At 45.8% G+C, this 13,704-nt stretch overlaps 2 protein-coding genes across 4 annotated transcripts in view; both read left to right on the top strand.

The window, feature by feature from the left end:
- Positions 1-13,704, top strand: part of LOC100473680 (guanine nucleotide-binding protein G(s) subunit alpha) — a 55,470-nt gene that overhangs the window by 2,429 nt on the left and 39,337 nt on the right. The gene's annotated exons all lie outside the window — the stretch shown is intronic.
- The window catches only part of LOC100469231 (neuroendocrine secretory protein 55), a 52,346-nt gene that overhangs the window by 15,726 nt on the left and 22,916 nt on the right, over positions 1-13,704 (top strand). The gene's annotated exons all lie outside the window — the stretch shown is intronic.

Genomic DNA, 13,704 nt, shown 5'->3' with positions numbered 1-13,704 from the left:
CCTGTGCATGATATGCTCAAGTGTCCCCCAGTTCCCATCCCTGGCACCCCCAGATTACCCGCCGACTGTGTACCCGTACTGGGGAACGGGCTGTCTTATGTTTTGCGCCATGGTGCGGGCAGAAACTTTCCGTGTTTGCACACTCTGGTGGTACCTGTGCGCTGGCGCTCTGCAGCGGGCGGCGCGCAAAATGCGGAGGAGAAGGTGGTGGGACATCTTGGGGAGTGTGTTGGGCCACTGGCGCGGGGGAGAGGGGGCCGCCTCTCGCTGGCCTCCATAACCTTTTCTCTGTATGTCTTTCTCTCTTTTTTCCCTTTGCGCTAAGCGTTTCCTCACTTCTCATTCGTTCGCCAAACCCTCCCGCCTTTACGGTTGAAAAACCAGACACTCAGGTATCGGGGGCGTTGGGGCTACACACATAAATTCAGTATTCTGCACACACGCAGCTCACCTGGTGGGGGGATGGAGGGAGGAGGGGAAAACCCCCCCCACTTAATCTGCTACAGGCAGGTCTGGATCCAAACCCACATGGGGCTGGTTCCAAGAGGGTGGGCGTGGCTGTGTTTTAAAAAAAAATGAAATAATTTTTTTCCTAGGGAAGAGTCTGAGGTAAGCCAATCATTTACGCTTTTACAAAGAGTACGGTAGGAGGGGCTTGGTTTTAAAAGATTGTTATGCGTTGGGAGTGGAATGCTGTCTTGTCTTCGAAATGCAATTAAAATAAAAAAAATTTTTAAAAATGTTTCCAGTGTATTTTAAGAATGTGGACGAAATGTGGTAAAACTGTGACTATGACTTGTGAAATATGTAAATGTTTGCATGTGAATCTTTTCAAGCAGCTTTAGCTGGGGGCAGAGAGGATCAAAGGTGAGATCCTCTGCGAATGGACTTGGGATACCAAGAAATTAAATTGTGTTCATAACCATATCGGGTACGTTTGGCGGCCCTCCGCCTTCCTCTCCTTCTCTCTTCGTCTTTCCCACCTTTCAGTGTCCCCTCGCCCCTCTAGGACTGTCTCCCCCACGCACAGCAAGTCCCTCCCCCCCCATCTCCCTACCCCTGTGGCCCTTCCCACTCCCCCCACTTCCCCTCCTCCAGCCTGCCTTGGCTCCCATCTGAGGCGTTGGCTGCTTGTGCCACAGTCCATCAAAGCAGCAATTAGCAAGGGTCTGAATGTGTGGCTTGAATGAAAATTTCAAAAGTGAAGCTCTACAATCTTCATTTATTTTATTCTCGAAGACCTTTCAAGGGATTTAAAGATCACAGTTCCTAAAGCTAGGCTACTTTTGTTGGTTAAATATTTTATAATGTGTGATGCTTTTTAGTAATGACGTTACGGACATAACTATTGGCTTTTGTGACATGTGTGTCTTTCACAAATCACAGTTCCAAACATGGTTGTCATTTTAGTGATGCCCACCCAGGGAAATAATGATATCATTTTCCCGATCACATATAGAAGGGAAGCAGTTTTAAATTTGGGATGTCCCAATCCTACTATAGTCAGAGCCTTAGATGACAACGCGCTGTTTTCCTGCAGACAACTGGGTTTGCCATAACAGTCCCATTTACTCTGGGAAGCTGGCCTCTGATGGGGAGGGGACACAGTGGTACAGACAGGAAAGCCAGGTGACTGTGCACTCAACCCCTAGTTGGCAGTGTCCCTTACTTGCTGGGGTCTCAGTTGTCTCATTTGTGACATGAAGCTTTCCCAGCAAATCTCCAGTACAATCTTCTTTGCTCCATGTCTCCAGTCCTCTATTCTGGGGGCGTGGGGGGGGGTTGGGGTAGAAAGCACAGTCCACTTAAATCAGGACTGGAGGCTTAAACCATAGATTATGCCCACCCTGCAGCAAACTGTCAGCCCATGTCTGGGGCCAAGCCCTAAGAATATTAGAAGTTTACTTTGCTTACCCTTGTTTTGTATCCAGGGTGCAAAATTAACCTTAATAAAAGGAAAGTTGCTGGGGTCATCCTGCAGTTGTCCTGACTCTGCTCTCAAGGAGTCCCTGGTCAAGAAGACCAAACCTCAGGCCATGTCAGACACGAGCCTGAACTAGGACAGCCAGTGTTACCTGCTGCCGTAATGCGGTTTGTCGAAACGGCTCATTTCCGACCAGCCTTCATTTGGCCAAAGTAACAATAGAGCTACCCCATCTGGTTCTGAGTTACTGGTGGGGGTGGGGAAGGAAGGACGAGGACTTACATTTAGGACAAGACCTCTAACAGTCTAATTCTAACATAAGACATCCATATATTCCTACTACTGAAAATGCAGGTCAAAAGACCATCCTTTCATATGGTTACTAATTTGTGACATGCACACTCATCTGTTGCTTTACCACCGTGTGTGTGTTTGTGTGTATATACTGTTTCCAATTTTATTGCCCAAACAGTTTAACCACACTACAGGGAATTTTTTTTAAAGGAGATAGATAATAACAGACTTTAATTCTAGCATATGTAAGAGATGAAGCCTTTTTCTTACTTGACATTACTCAATAATAGACTATTTCCATGTTTTTGGAACCCCAATTTGGGTATGATTCCCCCATTTTTTAAAAGAATTGAAGGGGCTTGTAGATTAGAATTTTTTAATATCTGCTACATTTATTAAAAGTGTGCAGGCAAATGTTATGGAAAATAATGGCTATCCTGCCGTGACACTTTATTTATATAGTGAATCTCAATTAATTGCATAATTTATTTATGCTGCCAGGTATAACAGTAATGCATTGCATCCCAGCATGTGGGAGTGCCTTTTTTTTCTTCTCCTTTAGTACAGCCATTTTTCCGTAGTCAGAATGCTTCCACTGAGCTTTTTGGTGCAGTGGGAAGGGCATAGCTTATCAGGCCACCAAATCTTTAGAATTAAGAGAGACTTATGATTTTCCCTCTCTGTCTCCCTAGTAGTATTTTATGCTTCTTGGAGGCCGAAATTCTTCCCTGCCTTTTAAAATCCAATTTCCCATAGATTTCTCTCAAAAAAAAAATGTTTTCTATACAAGTAGGTTCATTTTTATAGTTTGCCCACATTATGTCTATGATGGGAAATTGGTATTAGGCAAAGAAAAGTGTGGTCCCTGGGCTTTTTGCACACCCCCTCCTGACTTGAAAGGGATAGTCTCGCTGCCTTTAGGTATTAGTAACCAGGAATAGTAATGATCACGCATAATGATACCACATTCTTATTGTATTTTTAAAAGCCTTTCATCTAAGTCACATTTGTCCTTTGAAACAGCCTTGGGCAATAAAAATGTGGTAGGACCCCATGTCATAGGCAAATAAACCGAAAGCTCAGAGATTAAATGTCAGGGACTTTTGCTCAAAGCCTGCAAGGTAAGTGAAGGAATCAAAAGTTTCTAATTCAGATAAGACAGCGCTTAACAAAAAATGTGGTAATAAGCGATAAAGCACTATTTAAATGTGAGGCATGACTGTGAGTGTGCCGTGGGCTCTTCAAATCCCTTGTCAAATGACAGGTGTCTAGCAGTCTTCTGCTTTCTGAAGGATAGCCAAACCCAAGCGATCTCCGGTTATAAATGTCCATCGAGTGTACATGACACGTGAGCTCCCCCATCTCTGAGATACCTGTCATCGCTACGGTGGTGTTTGGTTCCCACATTTGCTTTAACTCATCTGCCAACACTGCGGTCTTACTTTGTTTATTGGGCTTTGTTCTTCTTCAACCGCAGGTTTCCTTTCGAATCCTCTGTGGTTTTCTTCGGTGGGGTCTAAAGCTTTCCTTGCTCAGAGTTCCCACTTAAAATAAAAATAATAATTAACAATAATACTAAAAAGTGGGCTTTTATGCCTAGCTCCCTATATTTGTACGGTTCGAGGAACAGACTGTTTAAAATCCTGGCCTGGATCTAATAACCCTATTAAAATCTCTCTTGTTTTAATATTCTCCATAGTGATTTTTTTTTTTTTAAGTATGCCTTACTTTTAGTTGGGGCTTAATTCCCCCTTAGCAGGAGTTAGTGCATAGTCTTAGAAATCACCTTTGACTTTTATGCAGGAACCTTGGTATTAAGCAAAAAAAAGAAAAAAATTAATTAAAAAGATATGCATATATTATATATTTTTTAAGAGAAGGTAGCCTAATTGCCTAGATTTGAAATTCCTTATACCGTCCTGCCTCTACTCCTTTTCAGTCAGTTTCCCCACCAAGTAAAACTCACCCTCACCCCCAGCAAACTCGTGGCACTCCAGTGCTTCTATGTAGAGTAACTTTCAGGAGGCACAGAAATGGCCTTTCATTCAACAGAATTAAAATTGGTTTCTACACTTCTTGGTTTCTTTAACTGGTGGCAGAGGGGCTCTTTCCAAACCCACCTTGTCCCTCTTGGGGTTCCTAGTGGATTGTGAAATTAACATGCCACTTGTCCATTTCAAAATCAGATTTCTTAGGAAGATTCGCAGTTTTCAAAATAGGAAGGGCTGGGCCAATTGATAGGGCAAGGTTGCCCCCCACCAAGGAAAACAGTGAAGCATTGGACAGTCTAATTAGCCCTCTGCAGCCCTGGTGTCCCCCAGTAACAGGGACTCTGAGACTATGGCTCTGCTGACACCCTCCTGACAAATTTCCTTGAATTAGACTGGAAAGGGGTTTTGTGGCGTCAGGTTCCTATTCTGGCCTGTGGTCACCCTGGGCATGAGATCCTGACCTCTTCGGGGAGGGAGCAGAATCAGCCTGAGTCTGTCTGTCTGTGAGAGTCCTGCTGGAGAATCAGCACATCCTCAGTGGCCTTTCTAAAAGTGAGAGGGACATAGGGGTAGGCCAGGGAGCCTCTGAACGAGGGAGAGGAGGGGCGTTTCCAGAAGAATCGGAGGAAGGGTTGTCATTTGTCCATAATTCCTCTAAAAAAAAAAAAAAGGGGGCCAGATACTAGAAGTGAAGTTACCCTCTAGAAATTCTCAGCCCTGTGCCTGGCATAGGCAAGTGCCCAGTAAATGGTAACCATTGTTTCTGGAAATTCCCTTAAGACTTTTCTCTCCCTGCTCCAAGTAAGATTTGGGTTTGTTTGTTTGTTTGTTTCCTGTATTCCCCATGAGACTGTTAACTTGTAAATTCTAAAAGTGCTAGGCACCCATTCTTTCTCTACGTTTCAGAGTACGCTCTTTGTACACGCTTTATAAGTAAAGGTCAGCTGAAACAGGAGACAGATGACACCTTGCCAAATTTAGGGTTGTGTGAAGTCACTCTCAGGTGAATGATGTGGCCAAGTGAAGATGGGGAGAGACCTTGTTTTTACTTGTCCTGAAAAAGTTTCCCCATCCCTCTTTCCTATCCCCTACCCCCCATTTCCTTCTCTTTTTATTATTTCTATTATCCTCCAGTCTATAAACCAACTCCGTACTGTGGTTGAACCCAGGGACCTGAGCGCAAATTGTTCTGTTTACTACACATGCAAAAAAAAAAAAAAAGATTGTTTTTAGTTTCCCTTCCTGACAGCCAGATGGTGAAGGAGGCCAGCCAGTGGGAATTGAAGAGGAGACCTCCAAGAATGAGGTAAGAACAACAAGAAAAAGCAATCGTTGATGTTTAATTGTTGTTGACCATCACGCGCTCAGTTGGGACCCAAGGTGCTCTGGTCTCCGACACACAGCACACAGGTGCCCACCTTGCACGTGAGAATTACCAGAGCCGTTGCAGCCCGTGCGGGAACCGGGGCCTGTAACATGGGAAGGCAGTTAGGGAACTGATCTGTGACACAGTAATGGGAGGGAAGGGAGTGCGCCTCTGTTGTACTTGCTGAGAGGGAAAATCCCAAATTGCACGGCAGAGTAATTTGTTAAACCTCGGGAGAATTCGGGAGCCTTTGACTCGTGGAGCTCTGCCCACAGAACTTGAACATTAGATCTTACTAAATGCTTCTTAATGATTCAGTTTGGGGCGAGGAGAGAGGTGTATAAATTGTTATCTGATCCCAGACTTATTATGAGTCAGTCAGCGTTTCCGACGTTGTCACACACATTTGGTGTGTGGGACAGAGTAAGTACCTTAAACTGCCTTTAATGAGCGGATAATGGGAAGCGAGATCTCTTGTACCCACTTCCTAAGGAGTGCCGTGATCCGGCTCCCCATCCCGCTAGACCACAGCTGAGTCGAACAGAGAACCCAGGGGCGCCCAGAGGCACGCCCTTGATTGACACAGTTCTCACCTCCAGTCAACAGACCCCCTCGCCTCCCTCCTCGTTCCTAATTATTAAGTAGAATGGTTCTTCCTTTCATCAAACCAATGGCTAGTGTGCAGATGTCTATGAGGGGATTTTTTTTTTTTTTTTTTAAACAGGGAGCTTGCCTTCAGGTAAGTTTTACAGGATTTTTGAAAGGAAAGACTCACGCTTATCCTCATGCCCCCAGAACTGAAGTCAGGTGGCAGTGCTAGAGTCCGGGGCCAGGAAGGCCTGTTTCACCAGCCGGGGTCCAACTGAAAATGATGAAAACCCCCAACCTGTTGAGAGGAGATGGTGTTACTTTCTAGGAAGGGTCTGGGTGCTTAAATGCCTGGGGCCGTGTGAACACATCCCTTTTGATCTTCTTGTCTATGGCAATTCCCAAGTGCCGGAAGGACTTAAGCAAAAAAGCCTGTTCATAAAAAGTGAAACCTTATTTGTCATCAGTCCCTTGAGTTTTTTTGGCCTTCTCGGGCTTCTCAGATGGTAGAAAGTGTCCCTCTCAATTCCTTACAGTTTCTTTCTATATAGGCCTGTGAGGCCTACGAGATGCATAATTAACATATAAAATCATAGCCATTGTTCAGGGGTCCTTCCGCCCACTTCCCCCACCGCTCTGAATTCTTTGATGACTTTAATAGAGCGCGAGCATGGTGAAGGCGAGTTGGTATTTCAGATGGCCACTAGATGGTGAGACGGTGTAAGGCAGGGAAAAGGTGTCACATCTATGATTAAACGAGAGGGAAGGGGACAGGGAGCAGGGGTGGGGAGGGTCCCACTCCACTTTCACCCCCCACCCCCACCCCAGGACAAAGCCCACATCTTATAGGCCCCAAAAGCTTTAGTCAAACCCAGCCTTTTGTTTTTAAGCTGTGACATCTCCCTGTTGGCTAGGTGGTGGGATTTTTGGAACATTTTAGGGGGCCGTGTCTAACACGAGGGTCCTCCATAATAGTTCTTCTGATATTTTGTCATGGAGGCTGTCTGGTAGACGCACTGTGGAGGTGTCTAGCAGCATCCCTGACCTTTGCCTACTGGATGCCCATCTCTCTCTCTCTCTCTCTCTCTCTCTCTCTCTCTCTCTCTCTCTCACACACACACACACACACACACACACACCCCACCTGCACCCCATCCCGCCACCACTAGAGACATACACAGTGTGACTATCAGAACTGTGTCCCCTGGGGGACATCATCATCCCCAGTTGATAACTTACTGCCCTAACAGTATCAATATCAAATTCTGGGGAAGGTGGAGATCACACGTGTCATAACTTGAGCACCTTAAAAAGGGAAGATATCTTCAGAGAGAAGGTTCTAGACTCCAGTTACTAATAACCAGTCAGAAATGTTTGTCGCAGTGGTGAACCCTGCTTTCTTGGGTAGAAATAATGTCCACAAGTCGTAGAGAAGAAGGTGGCCCAGATGACCCTAAATAGAATAGAAAAGGGAATTATTCCCGGGAAGTAAGTAATGAATTGGTCTAAGACTCTGATTAACGAAGTCAGTCCCATAGCTAATCAATGGGCCAGGATAAATCAAGGCTTAAATAGATTTTAACCCTTACGTGATCATCTCTAGCATTTAGAGGTTCTTTTAGGGGCCTTTGCAGCAGGCTGGGGATTCTCCCTCTGTCTGGTATGTACTAAATTCATTGACTCTGCAGTGTAGAGAAGGGTCCCAGGATAATCAGGACTAGTGCTCAGACAGCTGTTAATATAGCAGCCCTGGGATGGCTGGGCCCCACTTTGCGTGTGTCTCACAAAACATTAATGGAGACTTCAGCTGGTAGTGTGTGCACACACCCAAGGAGGGTAGGCTCTTAGCTGGGTCACCTTAGTCCCAGGTCTACAGGGAGCCAGCCCAACTGCATGGAAGTGACCCATAACCTTTAGCAAGGGATATTTCAAGGCAGGAAGTTACCTTGTGGGGGTGGCGGGGGCCCATGGAAGGAGTGCCTCTGAATGACTACCTGAGAAAGCTAAAATAAGATCTTCTAGAAATAAAATATAGTTGTGCCAGTAGAAGTCCTAATCCAAGGACATTTCCTGATCAAGAGTTTTGTACTTGGTTTTGGGTAAGATGGTCAACGCCCCCTCCTCCATCCTAGGGCACAGTCTATAACCAGCATCTCTTGTAATAATCATAACAAGAATAAATCATGATTTTATTTTTAAACTGTGGCCTGACCCCCCCCCACCTTGCTCCTAAACAGCCTCTCCCCTAGTTAATCGTTACAGAAGAAGGCTTTATTGCTTCTTTATTGTATTTTGAGCCCAACACATTTATATTCTTGCCCCCATTTGGTCTTTCAACAGAGCAGTGAGATCTTATAGATTCATCAGATTGAATTTTTCTTAAGCAAGTGTTTTGTTTTGTTTTTTTCTTAAAGCATTTGGAATTTGTGATCTTTAAGTTAATCGCAAAGTCTAGAAGGAAAAAAAAAAAGAACAATTACTTTCCACCTGCAGACATCTATATGAATTTAAACAATTTTGCTTTTATTATTAGGATTACTTTAGGGTGACGGGTAGAAAGTGATCGGTGGTTTGATAAATTACATATCGGATACATAAATTTAAAACTATCATTTTTTTATATGTTTCGAGTTTAGTTAAGTGAAGTGCCCCTAACTAACACATCCTTATTGCAGAATCCTTGAAATTACCCAAGGCATGTTTTTTGAATGTTGATTTTGACATTTTGCCTGGGACCAAGTACAACATCTTTCCAAGGAAATACTTAGAAGACTCCGGGCAGAACCCAAAAACAAATGCCAGACATTAGGGGAAATTTTTTAAAAGTTGGGTTGCCAGAAAACTAATAGCTATTTATAATTAAACATTTGTGTGTGATTTCATTTCTTCCTTTTTGCTGCTAAAAAGGAAGCACATTAGATCATTTTGTTGTACGAATGGCCAGGGCTGGTTTTAAGAGGGACACTTGCAGGCAGTTTCGTTCCCCTTTCCAAGTGGGAGTCTTTGGAAATTTTCCCGATGGGATCAGTCATTCTGGAGCACTGTTAGGAAATCATTTATCATGGGGTGGTTTGGCATGGGGTGAGCCTATGGTGATTATTCCTTGCTGTCGTCCCACGTTGCCCTGATGGGGGAGAGAGTCTGACCTGATGGGGGAGGGGTAGGAAGAGGCTCCCCAACTTTTCTGGAGGGTCTAGGAGAGTGGAAAGAGAGCACTGGCTTAGGTATTGGGGGGGTTCTCATTCCTGGGACGTTGGTGGTTTCTAGAGCTCTATTCAAGGATCCCATGTATTTGCCAAGTGACACCCAGAAAAGGCCAAATTTGACTCTTAAAAGTGTTGACAAGCCTTCATTTTGTGATGATTCTGCAAGAGTAGCCCTGGGGTGCCGCCATGGTCAAGGGAGAGACTTAAATTTGATGGGTGGTCCAAGAGAAAGCCAGGCGGTATCTCTGTGTCCAACTTAATGTATAAAGAGGAAATGAATGACCCAAGGTGGGGGGTGGGCAGGGCTTGAGAAAAGGATTCTGGGTAGAGTACATCAAAACCCTTGCACATGTCTTATCCTGAGACTTGACTTGACAGGTGGCAGAGGGCTTTCTTTTCTTTTTCTTTCTGGCCCTAAAACCTTGATTCCCCAGAAGTGGGGGGTCTGACTTCAGATGTGAAAGCAGGCTCAAAGTTAGGAGTTGATCTTTCATCCTGTAGGAAGAAAGGATCAAGGAGAAGACCATCGGGGCCTGGCCTGTCCCTGCAGAGGTCTGCACAGCTCAGAAATGGGAGCAGAAATTAACCTCCTAGGGAATTCTTATTTCCTTCTTGCTTTCCTTTTCTTTCCCTTGTCTTTGAGGGTTGTTTTTTTTTTTTTTAAACAATTAGATTCTTATTTTAGGGGGGGGCTTCAGAGCAGGAAATAGCTTGTTTTTAGGGAAAGAGGTGAGATTCCCCAACAGTCTGGGCTGGGAAATAGAAACAGTAAAATAAAGCAAGTCTGTTCAGAGCTGGCTGGCAGATGGCGCTCGGCTTTTACGATTGGGAGCCTGCCTTTTCAAAACTCCCCGCGCGCTCCGCCCAAGGCCTGACTCTGCACCCCCTCCCCTAATCCTCTTTCTCAGGGACTCAGCCCCCACCCCCAAGGCCTAGTGGTAGTTTTAAAGATTTTTGAGTTGAATAATTGATACCTGAGGACAAATCCTGTCACTTTTAACTAGTGGCTCTGGAGACCTTAGCCAGTGCAGAAAAACACACTGTCACGGTGACCTCCAAATTCCTAACCCACGTGTGTGCCATGGTTCTCCTGGGAACCAGCTCTGAGACCTTGGGCAAATGTACTGGGTCCCAGTTTCCCTCATTTGAGCAATGAGAGAGAGGGATGTCCTCCTCACTTTAAAACTTTAGTTCTCTTATAAAAAGTTTAACTAGAACCGGTATACTGCCCCCTACCCCCCACCCCCACCTTTAAAGTGTCCTTTCCAAAATGGCAGACTGTACAGGAAATTTTAGGCCTATTTGTTGTCCTTTGGTAAATAATTAATAATTTCTGAGCGCCCATTGCTGGGAGAATCCTCGCAGGAAGCAGAGGTGAATGGCGCATTTTTGCCAACCTAGTCAAGGGGTAGAAAAGAGATTCAGAGGTGGGCAGAGGTCCCTTCCTACCTGGGAAACCCAAGGAGCCTTCCTGGAGGAGTCAGCATTTGAGACAACACAGGAAGATACAAGGAGATTCGGGAGTAGAATTTGGGATGGAAGCTCAATGCTTTCTTACAAGTGAAGGTACTGGCTTAGGATGATTTCCTTTTCTTTTTTTTTTTTCCCCCCCACTTACAAGGGCGTCCTTGGGTTTTTCAGGGTCTCTGAGATTTCAGGGTTAGCTTGAGTTTTTTCCCCTTTCCGCCCCCCACGGCTCCTCTGTGCCGTAAGCCCACAGCGCACTGAGGGTGTTGATTAAGAGCTTTCCCTGCCTAAGGGTGGGACCCCCGCCTTTCACCTCAGGATGTGGGGCAGGTCACCTCTGCCTTCTTTAGGCCAAGTTTCCGTGGAGGGGAAGCTAGGTCTGACAACGTCTGGGGCCAGGTTCATTGGTTCTAAAAAGAGCAGGCACCGTTTGGCCATTTCTTTCCATCCCCTCTCCCCGTTCCGTCCCTCCCTACAGTGGCCCTAAATCGGGAGGTCGTCCATCTGAGAAGGGCCACGTGAGCTGCTCATGTGAGGGCCTATAGAGCCCTGTAATGGGAATTCATTCCTTTCCGAGGAAACTTATCTCCATACACCATTCCTAGATACTTAGCCCTCTTTTATAGTTGAAAGCCAAAAGAACTGAATAAAATGTATTAATTTCAGGCAAAAGCTTCCCCCACCCTGCTATTAAAATTCTTTTAAGTGAACAAAGTTTATTCCAACATTCCTGTCTTAAGCCCATAATCTTCTGGGGCTTCTTTAAAGCCTTTCTTGCTTTTTTTCTCCCCACACCTCCCAACTTATACCCCTGAACCTTGGCCAAGGCACATGGAAACTTATCTCCGTACACCATTCCTAGATACTTAGACCTCTTTTATAGTTGAAAGCCAAAAGAACTGAATAAAATGTATTAATTTCAGGCAAAAGCTTCCCCCACCCTGCTATTAAAATTCTTTTAAGTGAACAAAGTTTATTCCAACATTCCTGTCTTAAGCCCATAATCTTCTGGGGCTTCTTTAAAGCCTTTCTTGCTTTTTTTCTCCCCACACCTCCCAACTTATACCCCTGAACCTTGGCCAAGGCACATGACCATGGCAGCCCCCAGAGATGTTCCTCAGGATTTAGGGGGTACTGGGGAACAGGACAGGTGGGCGGCCCCTGTGTGGAACACCTTTTTGGGGCCAGTAGAGCTCCTCTCCCACCAGAGGTCAGCAGAGAGCTCAGAATGGCTTTGCGGGCTCGCAGGAAGTGGGATCACTTAGAATTCTCTAGATGGAATGTAGGAAACCCAAACGGGAAAAGGCCCCACCTTTCAGGGATATCTTAGGTTGGGGTCTCATTTTGTCCTGGGTCCCTAGGGGGCTTAATTTTGACACCGATCCTGTCGTTCCGTGCTTGGAGGGGGCCAGGGGGCTTCGGTCTGTTCATTAGGTGGGTTTCTTTGCCAATGTCCCCAACCCCCCAACACGTACACCCACACAGACATCCTTTTTCCTGACAGGGGACCTGGCCCTCTAGAACTCAGAGCCCCCCACATGTGACCAAACTGCCCACTTGGGTTGCCCACAGGACTGGGAATCTGCACCCCATACTTTCCCTGGCCCCTTTCCCTTTTTCTTCCAGAAGGCCGTATTTATTGTTAAAATGACATTGTAGTATTACAGGAAATCCCCCCACCCCGCCCTTGTCCTGCCATGATTTTACATCTCCTTATCTGCTGTTCTTCAGCCAGATGTATGGATGTTTCTGAAGAGGGTATTAACCACAGTATACAAACCATTCTGTGCTTGTGCCCCGNCCCCCCCCCCCCCCCCCAGCACACACACAAACACAGACACACTTCCTTGGAGGTTTTCCCACATTCTCCATTGTACCTTCCAGGTCTGTCTACTTGCTCTGTCCTCCCACCGGGGTGGGAAAAGGGGGAAAAGGAATCTGAATTCCCTTCCTTTGTTTTTACTCCTCTGAACTTTTGAAATCCCAGAGTGCTTGGACCCCTCTCCCTGCCACCCCAAGTTAAAAACCAACTCCCCTTAGCCAGGTCTTTATTGTGGAAAGAGAGAGAGAAGGAAAGAAGGTGCAGAAGGAAGCGAAGACTTAAACACAGAGATCAAATGAAAGTTTTTAAGAGAGAGAAAAGGTGCCTTGCCTAAATTTAGCTCTAAGCCACAGATGGGGTGCCTGCCCTCTGGGAACTTGCAGTCAAGAAGGGAGGATCGGGTTACAAGTCTAGGCATCCACAGCAGGCGGAGGATGGAGGGCTGCCAGCCTCCTGGGAGTGGCCAGCACTGCTGAGGGCCTGACCTGGAGCAGGAGTGGGAGGCATCATCCTCCCCGTCCCTCTGTGTCCCCAGGGTCCGATGTTGGCACCCCGGAGCCCACTGAATAGGACAGGGACTGGGGGGCCGGGGGTGTGTGCCAGGGAAAGCCTGAGCTCTAACCACCACCTTCTCTCACACACAGTGGGCCCTTTCTGCCTCCCCAGATTCCTCTCCCGGTCATACAATGACTATTCGATTTCTGGAATCTTTTTTTGAAATTAGGACTTAAGCCCCTTCTAGCACAACCTGATTTTCCAAGCCGTTTTCACATGCCTTGCCCCACTCAGTGGTTTGGTTTTGCTTTAAGAAATCTGGCACACAGTGGACCTTTCTGTCCTTAAAAAAATCCAGTCTTCATGAGTTCTTTGATTCGATAATTACTCAAAGCAAAACAAAGCCAATCCTAAAATTAAAAGCAAACACCCTGTACATTACGTATACGTCTCAGATGTTGAGGAAATCCTTAGAAGTTTACAGGTTGGTGTCCTCGAGAATTTGGCTCCAGCCAGACCCAGTATAGGCATTGTTTTCTTTTTTGTTCCTT

This window comes from Ailuropoda melanoleuca, chromosome 13, assembly GCF_002007445.2.
Source record: "Ailuropoda melanoleuca isolate Jingjing chromosome 13, ASM200744v2, whole genome shotgun sequence".
NCBI classification, from domain to species: domain Eukaryota; kingdom Metazoa; phylum Chordata; class Mammalia; order Carnivora; family Ursidae; genus Ailuropoda; species Ailuropoda melanoleuca.
Note: the sequence above shows the minus strand (reverse complement) of the source record. Positions and strands in the feature narration are given on the sequence as shown.